Source organism: Ictidomys tridecemlineatus, chromosome 10 (assembly GCF_052094955.1).
Source record: "Ictidomys tridecemlineatus isolate mIctTri1 chromosome 10, mIctTri1.hap1, whole genome shotgun sequence".
Lineage (NCBI taxonomy): Eukaryota > Metazoa > Chordata > Mammalia > Rodentia > Sciuridae > Ictidomys > Ictidomys tridecemlineatus.
Genome location: NC_135486.1, coordinates 39,532,457 through 39,547,878, shown reverse-complemented (window position 1 = coordinate 39,547,878; position 15,422 = coordinate 39,532,457). Strand labels below are relative to the sequence as shown.

Genomic DNA, 15,422 nt, shown 5'->3' with positions numbered 1-15,422 from the left:
TTTTTTTTCTTACCAGGTAATACTCTTCATCATGGAATGATGCAGCAAGAAGTCCCTTGTCAGATTTGTACCTCTTGACTTTGGACTTTCCTGCTTCCAGAACTGTAAGAAACAAGTCTCTGTTCTTGATAAATTAGCCAGTCTTAGGGATTCTGTTATCTCACAGAAAATGAGTAAAGACGGCCACATCACACCAGTCTCTGCTTCACTGCCACCAACTTCATGAAATGTGGTCACATCTTTTCTGACTCCGGCCCCCCTGCCTCTGACCCTCCTGCCTCCCTCTAATTAAGACCCTTCTGATTATACTGGTCCAGTTGGATAATTTAGAAAAATCTCCCCATACCCAAATCCTTAATTTAAATCACATCTGCAAAATCTCTTTTGTTATCACATAAGGCAACATATTCCCCAGTGCTAGGAGTAAGGCATGGACATCTTGGGGAGGGGACATTACTTAGTTAAGATGGGGATAAAAGAAAGAAACTGGGATTGGACAGATAAACTAAGAGAACTTCAACTTTATCTGCCAACTTTTATTTCTTTACTTTAAAAAACCTGTCTGAGACAAATGTGTCAAAATTGTAATTTTCGGATTATGGATGGTAGGTAGGTGTAGTTATATTTTCCCTGTACTGTTCTCTATTAAGTTTTGTTTTTCAGAATTACAAAAAAAAAAAGGAGAAATGGGGTTATAAAGAGAATTTTTTTGTTCTTATTTTATACCTGTGGAAGGCGTCGTGTGTCACTGTATGAATCTATAAGGGAAGAATCAGTCTTTCTTTTTAAGAAAGAGAACAGGGCCTTGGTTTCACATATGAAGGGACCTTAGAAAACAGCTGGGACAGTAATTGTTAAACTGCTGGCTGGAAAAGCCATGGCTTGGGGCCGTTCTTCAAGGTGTGGTGAAGCTCAGTCCAGGGTCTAGAAACTCTTCTGTGTTAGTCCAGTTGCTGCTGCTATAACAGAATACCACAGCCGAGGTGAGTTGTAAACAATAGACGTTTATTTACCTTAGGTTCTGGATGCTGGGAAGTCCAAAATCAAGGGGCTGCATCTTGCTGTGTCGAGAGATGAGGGCCTTCTTGCTGCATCATAACATGTGAAAGGGAAAGTGAGCATATATGAGGCAGAAAGAGAGGGCCAGAAGGGGCCGAATTTATTAACACCCCACTCCATCAACTTGTATCCACCAATTAATTTCCTGATAATGACATTAATCCATTCACAAGAGCCCTTAATCACCTCTTCAAGGTCCCAATCCCTTCACACCATCCCAGTGGCAGTGGATGAGTCCTGGAGAGGACATTCAAACCAGAGCATCTTCCTCTTACCCAGCCTCATCACTCCCACCCTTCCCTCAATCAAAGCACCTCTGCTTTTACCTGTTTTTTTTTTTTTTTTTAATGAGAGCTCCACATAGGATGACGTTATTTAAAGCAATGTTCTGTCATTTAAATACATAGAAACACACACTTTTCAAACTGCTAATCTAAGCTTCTTCACTGTGTGATAAAGGAATCCGAATTAAGACAGATGAAGTGACTTGCCTGATATTGAGATAACATAAAAGGTGTTGTTATTGCTTGGTAAATATCTTTTCTTGGGGGTCGGAGGCCAGGCTGTTGTTAACTCACAGAGGAAAGCCTTAAGATCTTCCAGTAACTGGAATTGTTTTCTCTGAAACACGTTTCCTGAAGTCAAGGCAGGGGTGTGGAGATGAGGAAGGAGGGGGGTGTTTCTTGAGAAGGAGCGAGCCTTTGTTCATCCTCCTGCCTCAGATGAATAAAGAAACTGCTAGAAAAAAAAAGGACTGTTAGGCAGAGGAGGATGGATAATAAATCTTTACCTTTTAAAAAATTGTTTTAAAAATACTGATTCCTCAGAGCTCGGGTGAACAGAGGTAGGTTTTCCCCTTGGTGTCCTTTTACTCTCTCTTGTTTTTGTGAAAGCCTACGTTTTCCTAATTCTGTTCCTTGAGTCTGCTTTCTGTCTGTCTGTCTTTTGTTTTACTTTTGTATTTATTTATTTGAAGTGAAAGAACAGGACTGGGAGTCATCTCTCTTCAGGCCTATGTGGCTCTATCCCAGAGGAGATTCTCTTTGCCAAGTGTGGAGTGAGCATTGTATAGACACTGGAGGATCCGTCAACACAGGAGAGCAACCCCAGATCCTTGGGGCCTCAAAGCAGAGGGAGGAATGAGCCAATCCCAAAACATCCACTTGGCCATGTGCCGTGCTGGGTGACCTTTAGTGAGCTGTGGAGAGCCAGCATTCACTTCTGGAGACTGTCAGTCTGAAGGTATTGAAAATTTTTTCATTGGCACCTGTCAAACGACGTGATTTCTAAGTGAAGAGGTGCACTAAGATGTTGCCCTCAACATCTGAGGACTAGTCCTTTGCTGCAGGCATTTGTAGACGATTGTGGTACCCATTGGTGGCCTGTTTAACTTCTATTTCTCCTTTCTTCCTTGCAGACAGAATTCCAATTTTGTTCATCTATTTTTTCCTTTTGAGGCTCAAAGATGACCCCATCCCCAGTTCCAAAGGTAAGTATTGATCAATCTAATCAGCCAATTATGGTATTTCCACTCTCCTTGCCAAGGAACGGTTATGTAACACAGCTCTGGCCAATGGGGCATGAAGAAAAGTCTTTGGAGTTGGCAGAGCATCTGGGAAAGAGACACAGAAAGGGATGGACTTTCTCTTGGGTACTGTGTCTAGATGAAATTCCTGTAGCCGTTGTACTATTAGCCTGAGAATGAATGTCAACACACTGAGAAGATTAGAACCCAAACTCCTGAGATGATCGCCTGGAGCTTTTGAGATACTTGTGGACTAGTATGTGATATGATGATTTCTTATTGTTCAAATGTATTAACTTGAGGGTTCTCTTTCTTGCATCAGAAATCATCGTGATATCTCCACATCAGTTAGTTTACTCTCACTGCTGTCCAGATAGTATCTATTTTCTTTTTATAGGTTAAGAAATGCATTTAAGTTAATACAGTTAGTAAGCAGTAGATCCCAAATTCAATCCAGTTCTCTGTTCAAGCACATGGAACCCACCTCTTCCCCTGAGGGCAAGGGCATAATTTTGTTCACCAATGTTACTAAGTGCCTGTCACTTACTAATCATGGTGGCCATTGAATGAATTAGCCCAATCCCAGGTTTATTTTATTACCTTATACTTTTACTTTAGAAATATCAGTTAACTTCTACTTCCAGAAATAAGATCAGTATGTTAGTCAGCTTTGCATTGCTGTCTTCAAAATACCTAACAAGAGCTGCTCGTGGTGGCGCATGCCTGTAATCCCAGCGGCTCCAGAGGCTGAGGCAGGAGGATCGCAAGTTCAAAGCCAGCCTCAACAAAAGCAAGGTGCTAAGTGACTCAGTGAGACCCTGTCTCTAAATAAAATACAAAATAGAGCTGGGGATGTGGCTCGGTGGTTGAATGCCCCTGAGTTCAATCCTGGTACCTTCCCCAAGGAAGATGAAGACTTCCAGGGAATACTGCTGGTGACCCACCTCCTCCATCCATGCCCCCTCCTGCCTACAGTTACCACCTACTCAGTCCATTCAAACTAGAATGAACTGATCAGGTTACAGCTCTCATTATCTAATCATTTTATCTTTGATTATTCCTGCATTAACACAGAAGCTTTGGGAAGACACCTCAGATTCAAACCAAAACAACCAGATATCCTGAAAAAATCCTGTCCTAAAAGTACTTGAAAATAAAATTTAGGCTTTTAAAATGCATTGCAGTAGCACTGTAATCCCAGTGATTCGGGAGTCTGAGACAGAAGGATTACAAGTGTGAGGGCAGCTTCAGCAATTTAGTGAGGCCCTAAGCAATTTATCAAGATCCTGTCTCAAAATAAAAAGCCTAAAGGGCTGGGGAAGTGGCTCAGTGGCTAAGTGCCCCTGGGTTCTAGTCCCAGTATCAAAAAATAAAACGAAATAAATGTATTGCTGAGCTAGTGTGTGTTTTTGTGTTTGCATGCATACACACACAACTAAAAAGCCAGCAAGTTTGGGCTGGGGATGTGGCTCAAGCGGTATCGCGCTCGCCTGGAATGCGGGCAGCCTGAATCCTCAGCACCACATACAAACAAAGATGTTGTGTCCGATGAAAACTAAAAAATAAATAAATAAATATCAAAATTCTCTCTCTCTCCTCTCTCTCTATCTTTAAAAAAATAAAAAGCAAGCAAACAAAAAAAATCCTAAGTAATAGCACTGATTCAGAGAGATAAGTGAATGCTAAAGCCAGGGGTACCCTGAGGGGGAATCTGTCCATTGCTGGTGACTACAGGGCACACTGAAGTGATAGATCTTGAACAGATAAGATGTGTACCCAAAAGGCAACCCTCAATTCAGGTTTGGGGTCCAAATTCATTCTACTTGCATATTTTCGAAAAATCTCCAGTTAAGAACTTTACTAAAATTGCTCTCAGGTATATAACATTTTGGATGCCTATAAGGTGCAAATGTAAATCTCTCTGGATATACACACCATCCTCAGTCCTCAAAAACTCCAATAGGTAAAGAGCCAACGAATATTATAGGGAAGAAAAACCTTGTCGTGAACCCTCTTTTGATTGGTAGCTGAGACCTACAAATTGGTAAACCAACAAAAGCCAGATTAACCGCAGAAAACAACCCGTTAGAGCTCAGTGAGGACTAACTCAAAAGGAGCAATTAAAATTTGGGGCTTATCTAACATGTTAGCAGGTGCATAGGAGGGGAAGAAGGTATCCACAGAAAACAACAGACTATTTGGAAAGATAAATAGATTTTTAGGAGAACAAAAGGAGATAAGAAAGCCTTTGATGATGTTAATCTATGTAGTTATGTGAGGTTCTCCTGTTTTGTCAACCTAAATTACACAGTAGAGAGACTGACTCCAGAGCCAAGAGTTTATTTGGGAAGAGCAGAGCATTGCAATGGGATCCACATGCTATGGTGGATCATGGGCACATACAAAGAGATTGGGGCAAAGGAGATGCTTTTAAAGACAAGACGGGGTGGGGGGAAGGAAGGAAGAAATCCATGTAAGCTGTTTTGAAAGCCAAACCATTGGAGTTGAATGAGCCCATTGGTGGGGATAGCTTTGTTAGGCAAGTGTCCTTATACAAGTGCCTATTTGTAATACTTGAGTTTTGAGGAAATTCGTTGCATGGTTCTTATCATATGCATACATGCATGAAAGCGTCCTGGCTTCATTTAGCTAGAATTTGACATTGGTGACTCCATTTTGATACTGCTAATTTCCACAGTCCCCTGCAGGGGCATAAAACTACTACTAGAGTTTGGGATAGGTTTGATTCTCCTTTCTGGGAGTAGATGTGCCTTGAGGAGGAACTTATAGCAATCTTATTTCTCAGAAGTGGCTATTTTTAGTATGATAAAGGATTTCAAGAAGGCTTGACTCTGTTTAATCTCACATTTATTCTTCAGCTTAAACTAAGTTTTATATCAATTCTAGGGTTCTGTGTGGTTCCCCACACTATAAAGTCACAGTGGTTGTAAACAAGCCATAAAATTCATTAAAACAAAGCACCACAAGTGAAAGTCAGCAGAAACAATAAACAGAAGCATCACTTTGCAAATATTTCAGATATCAGAATTATCAGGCCAGAATATAAATGAAATACATTTAGGAAAGAAGTCTTAGGAGCAGGGAAAAAAAGGTGAGAAAATTAAGGTCTTGAACTTGTATTCTTTCTTGAGAGATACAGTTAACATATATTTGTTATTAAAATAATACAGTGGTATATAGGAGTCATAAAGATTCTAGCAATGCAAAATGCAAGGAAATTTGAATTTGTAAATTTGAAAGTTATTGGATGTCTCTAGTAAAAGAAAAAATATGAAGTCTTTAGAGCACACCTTTTAGGATTATGTGATTCTAAACTTTCATTGCCTTTTATCTCTTTTACAGCTCTGTAAATAGTAGAGAACTGATAGCAATGCAAAAAGATTCTTGTCTATAAATGTGCAAATGAGTTTTGTTCAGTGAAGGGACAATAAACCTTTTTCTCACCTTAGAAAAAAGTTTTGTATTCATTTCAGTATTTCTGATCTGTAAAGGTGTCTTTTGTATTCCCTTGAAATCATTTTAACATTGTTAAGTCAGACCCTTTCTATGAAGATGTCTCCATACTTGGGTCCTTCCATAAAGATGAACTTCAACCTCACTTAATATGAAATGAAAGTCTAATTTAGGGATATATGTATGTGTATATATATAAATGCTAGGGATTGAACCCAGGGTCTCCAGCATGCTAGACATCAGCTCTACCACTGAACTACACCCCCAGCCCCTAGAGTATACTTTTGTAACAAGCAGCAGAATCTCAACCAATCACAACAGCCAAGCTTCAGTCAATCACAGGAAGCAGACAGATCAGACCACATTCAAATAAGGCATATGTTGAGTTGTAACCCATCCAGCTGTCACTGTACCTCACCTCCTATTTCTGACCACAAAATGTTACTTGACCATGTTGCAGGTCAGAGTTCTCTGAACCTGTTCTGGTTCTGAGGACCACCCCTTTCATCATTCTTTGCTCAGTTAAAGTCTGTAAAATGTCGTTTGTTTCAAGTTTTTCTGTTAACAACATGTACCTAATCCTTTCATTAATAACATGCTTTAAAAATCCTTAGCATATGCTCATTTTGTATCTGTAAGAGTCACAGTTTTACCTTTTTTAAAAGTTTGTCCTTTAATAAGTAGTATAAAGAATAATAAAAATAGACTGAAGAGTAAAAAGACTCCTTTATCCTCAAACCTTGGGCAACCCCTAAGGATCTGGTATTCCTGGCAGCCAAGGGATCAATGAGAGCTCACTCAGAACTCCTGCTATGTTCAGAGTGTGCTGCCCTCCTCCTGAGCAGACTCTATGGGTTCTCCAAGCCGCCTCTCCCAAGGTTGGCAGTATGTCCAGCTCTCTTTGGTGCAAGAATGCCTGGGTTCAAGTCATGATTCGCCACTCAAATCTGAGAGACTTGGGCAAGTCATTCAAACCTTCTCTGTTTCAATGTTCTCATCTATAAAAATGAGGGGACTAATGCAACCTACTTCAAGGGGTTCATGGAAAGATTAAATGAGTAACATATATAAATCCCTTGGGACTAGTACCTGGCCTATTGGTAAAGGAAAGTTTTAGCTAAAGCTATTATTTTTCCTCCTCGTTCTAATACCTACCATTAGAATCGACACTGATACATGAAATCACACAGTCTCCGTGATCTAGATGTAACTCTAGCAGAGATGGTATTTGATTATTTCTAAATATTCCTAGAGTTGGTGGCCAGCCCCACTGGGTATAAATGGGGGTAGCCCAGTGAAGGAGGCCATTCACAAACTGATCTGTGGTGACCTGAAGCCAAATGAGGATGACCTTTGCCTTATTTATAGGTTCAAATTTTTCTAAGGATGAAAGACTACCTGCTGTTTTAGCAAAAGAAAAATACCCTGAGGACACCCCAGGCTGGAGCTGCCTATGAACAGCATCCCTCTTTGAGGTGCCTTCGCAAAGCACCTTTCACATCTCCAGTGTGTACTTCTTGAAATACCCTGCACAGTGCCCAGCACATAGTAGGTGCCTAATATATTTGAAATACAACTTTGAACCCACCAGGAAAATCACTTTATGAAAAAGATAGCTATCATTCTTATGCTTCTTTAAAGAGCATTTTCATAAACCTTATTTCTTTAACTGTCACAATTTATTTGGTTATGAGGCAGGAAGGAAAAAAAAATCTTATTACATTTTTCCAGGAAACAAAAATAAATAAGCTGAGGTCCAGGGCACTTGAGTAAATGGCCCGAGGTTGGTACAGTTAATAAGTGGAAGGTTTGTGTCTCGAATTCAGATTTCAGATTCCAAATCCCAGAAGTTTCCCTTGCCTGGGAAAGGAGCTGGGAAACTGTTAGTTCCTCTCTTCCTGCCACCCCAGGCAGGCCAATCATGGACAGAGCCATCTTCTAGAGAATGGTAGCACAGCTATCTTTCTGTAAGTAAGTCTCATTGCCAGAGCTATGACAAGCCACTCTACAGAGTTGATAACCATGGCAGATGAGCCTCTTGGTGCTTGGTACTGTGCCAGAAGCTAGGGATGTGAAGAGGAATAAGACAGGTACAGGGATGTTGGTGCACTCCTGGAAAACGGTAAGGAAGCAACTATGGCCAGAATTCAGGGAGAACTCAAAAATAAGGGAAGTTATAGTGTGAATAACATAAGATACAATTGCAAAGAAAGCTATATTTGACTTCCAAGCCTATCTGCCTCCTCCCATTCCCCATGTCCTTGTTAGAATGTCTTATGGCTAGAAAGATCTTAGAAGGGGCTGGGGACGTGGTTCAAGCGGTATCGCGCTCACCTGGCATGCGTGCGGCCCAGGTTCGATCCTCAGCACCACATACAAACAAAGATGTTGTGTCCGCCGATAACTAAAAAATAAATATTAAAAAATTCTCTCTCTCTCTCTTTAAAAAATTTTTTAAAAAAAGAAAGATCTTAGAACACCTGGTTGTATCTTGAAAGAGGCGATGCCAAGTGTAGAGGGGAGATCTTCCCTTAAAGGGCTTCCTTCTTACCTGGATAGAAGCAGGACTGTTTCAGGGTATTTGAGGATGGGGTATGGGAAATTGGGAGGGGAGAATCATGGTTTCTCACCTCTGTAGATGACCCTCAGAGCCTCTTCTGACATGACCTTTGTATCATACTGTGTGTGAATCTGTGCATTTAATGCTGAGAATTGGATCATTCCATCATAAGACTATAAATCAGAGAATGAGTGGAGGGAGATGTCAGAGACTCTCTTGGCAGGATGAGAGGGAACACCACCACTGCCACTCCCACCAATCACAGAGCTCATCTCCCTTTTCCAAAGGGTCCAGCCTAGGTGGTATCTTTTTATTCCATTGGCAGGCAGGGAATACATCTTAAGGCTCCTAACTACTTGAAATGAAAAGGAATTCATTTTTCAGTAAAGAAGACACCCAGGGACCCATCCCCACTGCCTATCTCTTCCTACTCAGTTTCTCCACTACTGACATCTCTGGGCCAGTCCAATACTTAGGGATCTGCCCACCAAAGTCCTGGCAGCTGTTCCTCCTGCAGAAAATTCAGTTCTATACAATGTCAGCTGCATGGCTAGACAGCTCTCTGCTGCCAGAACTCCACCTCCCCTCTTCTCAGAGGGCCAAAAGGGTTGAATGAAGTGAGCACCCCATATTGACCACATCGACCGACCACTAGGCACTGCTGAGCCTAACTTCATTCTTATCTCAAACTTAAAGAAAGCTATAATGATCTCTGCTATGCAGATGGGGAAACTGAGGATCAGAGAGAGATGAGGGCCTCTCCCAGTTAACATAGCCAGCAAGCAATGGGGCCAAAGTTCAATGCTAAAGCCCATGCCTTTCCCACCACGTTGTTTGGCCTCTGAGTGTTTTTGGCACCACTCGGATAAGGATTTAGTATTCTGGTACACCGGTGCCAGTGGAGGCAGGGGACAATTGGGACTTGTTTGCAACCCCTCCCCCTCTTGGGAAAATAAGTCGGCTTGTCCCCCAGGGTTTCCTATTCCGTGTAAGGCTGGGCCCTTGTAGTTTAACAAACTCTCCTAGTGATTTCTGAGGTGAGATCCTGGTGAAGGGCCGAGGAGCCATTCCGTCACGCTGTGTGCTCCATTGGACTACTGAGTGCCAGCCCTCCAAGCACTTTGTACTCTGGCTTTATTTAATCTTCCTGAAAACCCTTTTGGGTTAAATGACTTTTATATTCAGTTTTAAAATGAGGAGTTTGAGAAAAATTTCAGTAAACTTTCCAAGATGCCACAGCTGGAAGCCCACAGACCCAGGGCCTTAACACTGGCCATACAGTACCAGGACTGCAGGCTTCGCTGCTGCTACTCCATCTTGCCTCTGCATTAGCCCTGCTTCATTTTAACCGTCTTCTGGAGAGAGTGACTTTTCTCTGGTAAAATAAATTATCTTGTAGGAATAACTCACTAAGACTGAGGTTGATAGGATATTTTGAGACAAACAAAAAATTTGACATTTCCCTCCTCTCCCATCCCAAATCAGAAGACACAGGTAAGCCAACATTTATGTGGATAGCCACTCACCTCCTCCCCGCACTCCTGGCATTCATCTGTTACTTCTTTACTATCTGAGTCTCCTATTACTCCCAGACCCCATAGACTTTTGCTGCCAAGAGTCCCCCAGAAATAGTGGGTGTGTGAAAATGAATCACAGAGAGAAAGATTAAGAAACAACCCCTTTACTGGGAAGCACTGATACGGTTTTAGATTTCAAAATTTCCCTGAAAATAGACCATTCAGTCATGCAGATAATAATACATTATCTGAAAACACCAAATACTTGTGCACACTTTAAGCAAAAAAGTTCATGCATACTCTGAAGTATTTGGAGATGTTGTGAGAATGTACTAATAGAGCCCAGGGTTTAAAAAAATCAGATGTTGAAAGTCCATCTGACGTGGGTGCTGAGCACCTACTCCACTAATTTCAAGCTATGTGTCCTCGGGCAAGTTCATGACCTCTCTATACCTTGATTTCCTCCTCTACAAAAGGAGAATGATACAGTACCTGCCTCATGGAGAGTCTTTGAGGACCAAGTGAGGAAATCACTTAGCTCCTCCTTCTGTGGCTCTGGAGGGAAACAGTAACCCTCTGGGGAGAAATGGGCCCCCTTTCTCTTCTCTGCTTTCCTCCCTCCTCCTGGCAATGACCTACCTCCTTCCCTCCCACACAAGGACACCTGATTCAGTGCAGTCTTTTCCTCCTTCAAGGCATCTAGCCCAAAGGATTTGCCTCCCCTCCTTGTACGTGGGGAGTTATGTTCTTGGCTTTGAGACAGATTTCTTAAATTGTCTTCCGCAGTTGCAAATGACTCAGCCGTTGCTTAGGGATTTAATTAACCAGCAATAGGAGCCTTGAAAGATACAAGCCTCTGAAGACTTTCTCCCTTCCTGGGTTGGCTGTGAGCAGGGTAAGAATGGAATAAGTCACCTTCTAGAACTAGATAATCCACTATGGAAGCCGCTGGCCATGTGTAGTAGCTACTGAGCACTTGCAATATAGCTGTCCAAAATAAGTTGTGCCATAAGCATAAGATATTCACAGATTTTGAGAATTTATATGAGAAAGTAAATATCTCAATAATTTTTAATACTTAATATACAAATAACATTTTTGATATATTGATTTTACTTTTTTAAATGTAGCTATTAGACCATTTAAAATTATTAAATGACAGTTGGTGCTGTTCTAGAATATTAGCCATTTAATGATTTAATAACATGCCAACACATTTTGAAAGTGATTTTAACATGTATCTATGTTTTAGTTCATCTTGTGTTGCTATAACAGAATATGTGAGATGGGGTTGTTCATAAAGAAGAGAAATTTATTTTCTCACAGTTCTGAAGGCTGGAAAAGCCCAAGATCAAAGTGCTGGCATTGGTGAGGTTCTTCCTGCTGCATTCTCCAGGAAGGGAAAGAGAGGCAAAGAGAGAGGGGTGTGGGGTCGGAGAGAGAAAGATGAATTCACTTCCACAAGCTCTTTTTATAAGGACATTAATTCATTCATGAGGACAGAACCCTCATGACCTAAACATCTTGCTTAAGGTCCCATCTCGCCACACTGTTGCACGGGAGATCAAGTTTCCAATACTTGAGTTTCTGGGGGACACCTTCAAACTATAGTAATCTACTTTTATCTTTATGAAACAGATATTGTTACAAACAATTTTTGGATGAGGCCCATTGATTCAGAGTTTGAACTACCAGTGAACTTCTGTGGCTGGAGCAGATGGAAGCCGGGAAATAATGAGAGGGAAGAACACTGACTTGAGAAAGCAAGAAACCTGGTTCTCAGCCTTGCTACCTCACTAAATTGCTGTGTGACCTTGGGCACACAGCTGGACCTCAGATTCTTAACTTAAAAAAAAATGGAGACGCTAGCTGGATAATAATTTAAGAGTGGGAGATGAGTAGCCTGGGGAACAAATAGAGCCACAGATTTGTTTGTTGGTATGTGTTTTGGCCACCATTATGTTTTTTAAAATTTTTATTTGTTTGCTTATTTAATCACGTACTTTCAGGGTGGGGACTGTGGCATCTATTACTTTCCACATCCCTGGACTCCCACTTTACCATTTCACACTCTTAGCATTAACCAGCCTCGAAAGACTGGAGGCATTTGAGTTTGCAATCCTTGGCTGCGAATTTTAAGCTCCAGGGAAATGCTAATGCTGATCATTCTTAATAGTGGCATAGGAAGAGGTCCTAAGTGGTGGTCACCAATGTGTTCCAGGACACATTTTAGTTTCTCCTGCTTAATCCTCTTTTTGTAAGATTTTGAATTTCCAACAAAAACAGCACCATATTCTCTTATAGCAACACAGAACATTAAACTAAAGGGAAACTTACAGATGAGGAAACCAACAGAAACAAGGTATATAGTGCTTGTATATGTCAGTGATTGTTTATCACTATCTTGGAAAATAAAATTTTAAAGTAAGATAAAATACAATTGTTCTTTATTCTGTCTTATATTTCCTTGCAATTTCTTGTCATGAAAACATTTTCACATCCAGGTAGATTTTTTAAATAAAAATTCAATGAGATGACTGGTTAGAAAAAGAAAACAGAATTCCCCTTTCCTTGGGATTACATATAAAACTCACAACAAAAAATAGGTAAATGTAACCCAAGCAATGAAAGCAAATAGCTAAAAGATTTTAAAGCACTGAGAGAAGTCTTTTTTTGCAGGGATAATAGCAATTTGGATGTGAGCTACTGCTTTTGCATATTAAATACAAGTCTTTGTCTCCTCCACCTCAATAGTGAGAGAAAGCAAAATCTGATTTGATGGGGGAAAAGGAGAAGACCATAAATAAAGGGGTGCGTTGTTTCCATGGGGGACAATCTTCCTAGTGGCATTCTGCCCAGAAGCCCTTTCTTCTTGGCTAGACCACAAGGCCAGGATAAATTGAGTAACTAGATGAATGGTTGAGACTAGAGAGGCTTGGTAGTGACCACGAAGTTGATCAACACCCTCAGGGCCCAGACTTGAGCTCAGGTCCTGTGAGGCCACACTGGTCAATGTTGCGGTTGCATAAATCCACTCATGGAAACTCCAACAGTGATCACTCTCTAGAGAAACTCAAGGTCACTGCTAAGGGAGACCCCTCCAAAATGAGCGATGAGCAAGTCACAGGCACCCTGGAGGTATCTAAAGATATAATCACTGCTGAGCACTAGTCCTATAACAGAAGTCTAAACTAACCTGGAGACAGGAGTAACTCCTTGCAATTTTCCCAGACACAGTGCACATCACAACTGTGACCTCTACCCCAGGAAGCCCATGCCCAAAAAGGAGAAAAGAAAATCTGTTTGTCATCTATAGAAATATAGAAAGGCAAATGCTGTGTAGGTCACCCTAGGGATTTGGGGAGAGTTGGCAAAATGGCAAAATCCAAATTTAACCAAGTGAAATTCAGGAGATGAAGAAAATGAATAGTGAGATGGTTTGGCAGATACAGGTTTCTCCCAACTTGCTGCGATTATTTCTTCCTCTACTTATATATTTACTTTCTAGCAGTAGGACCAATTCCTTCAGAAATCTACCCATCTTTCAAGGTGGACAAAGAATCCTGCATCTCCCATGATGCTTTCTCTGTTTCTCCAGCTACAGGAAGGCTGCTTTCCCTAACTGTATCGTTCATTTGCTGATATGCTTAACTGTGGCCTTGAACTGATTGTTAATGTGTTTGTATGTGCACCTTGCTTTCCGGACTAGGCTACAGGAGCTTCCCACGCAGAGCTGGATGTGTCACTGTGGCTCAATGAGCTGAACCGAGAGTCATCAAGAAGAGCTGAGGAGAGCAGCCTCTTTGGCAGCCATGACCCTGGGCCCCTCTGCTTCCTCTTCCCAGCATGCCCTGAGACTCCACTCATGACTCCTTCCTGGCTCCCTCCTTGTCCAGACTGGAACACCATTGGGCCCACTTGCTTCTCTCCTCACTAGAGGGTTGAGAGAACCCAAGAGATGTCTATCTTTTTATACAAGAATTTTTATCAGAGAAGCAGAATGCATTATTAGTCATCTATGAGTGTTTATAATAGAAATTACCATTATCTAAACTACTAGGATTTCCTTTGGGAAAAAAAAAGTCTTTTACTGTGGAACAGAACTAAACCTTAATGAAGGAGGAGGATGAAGAGAAGGAGGAGAAGAAAAGAGGAGAACAGTTTTCCACAGCCTCTCTCTGGGTATGGTTACTAGGCATCTAAGGACTTTTGCCCTTTTTGGGGAAAAACAAAACAAAACAGATTTTTAAAAAAAATGTTACTTATAAAATCCACAAGTTAAATGCAGTTGGATCCACAAAACAAGCATTAAATATAAAAATACAGTCTATATCCAATTATACACTTAAAATGGGTAAGGTGGTAAATTTTATGGTATATGTCATTTACCACGACTTAAAGAAATTTCTTTTAAATACAATCTGTGCATGAGACCAAGCATTAAAATAAGGGTAGCAAGTTGAAAATGAAAAATGCAAGAGCACAAATTTATGATGGAAGGGGGGCTAAGCTCTCTCCATCTACCTGAAGGGTGAATGCATTCAGTAACTATGATATGCTCTGTTGGATAAGGAATAAAATAACCATCAAAATGACTCATAGAACAAAAGTAGGCACTGGTTTAGAAGTTAAAATTGTACTTGGAATTCAAATAGAAGTGAATGTATAACTAAGTGCTATGTTTACTAGATGTCTGCTTTTATTTATATATTCTCTGCCTCTGAAAAAGAATACGAGGGTGGAACTAAATTAATATTATATAGCTAAATATGCAACTCCATCCTTTCCCCTAAGTTAAAAGTCAGAACATGCCAAGGACAGAAAATTCCAGTCAGACAAATGAGGTAAGGAACAAAGGAAGGAAATGGTCAACTGTAGCTGGCTCTCTGACGGGCACATCTGCAGAGAAAGTAAAACACTGGAGCAGATTCTTCCTGCTCTTTCTAAAATCTTCCCCATTGTTTGTTGCAGTATTTCTCCAGACTATCATACTTTTTATTAAAAAGTTCTTACTCTTTATAAAAGTAGGAACTCAGGAACTACATCATCATAATGATGATGATAGCTAGTGTTTGCTGATACTTACATGCTAACATTTTTAAGTTCATTTTTTCTGTTGCTATTACAAAATACCAGGGATTGGGAAATTTATAAAGAACAGACATTTATTTAGCTCATTGTTCTGAAAGCTGGGAAGTTCTCGAGCATCAGTGTGATATCTGGTGAGGGTCTTCTTACTGCTTCATAACCTAAGAGAGGGCATCAAAGGGTGAGACAGAGCAAGCAT

General features: G+C 40.8%; 1 long non-coding RNA gene across 2 annotated transcripts; it reads left to right on the top strand.

Moving 5' to 3' along the window:
* The first annotated feature begins 1,402 nt into the window (after positions 1 to 1,402).
* LOC144367211 (uncharacterized) lies at positions 1,403 to 15,113 on the top strand. Of its 2 annotated transcripts, XR_013426538.1 has the most exons (3): positions 1,403 to 2,301; positions 2,477 to 2,548; positions 13,845 to 15,113. It is a non-coding gene; the product is annotated as an uncharacterized LOC144367211 (long non-coding RNA). The 2 variants fall into 2 exon arrangements; XR_013426537.1 differs by lacking the exon at positions 13,845 to 15,113 and having other exon boundaries at positions 2,477 to 3,972.
* The last annotated feature ends 309 nt before the right edge of the window (positions 15,114 to 15,422 follow it).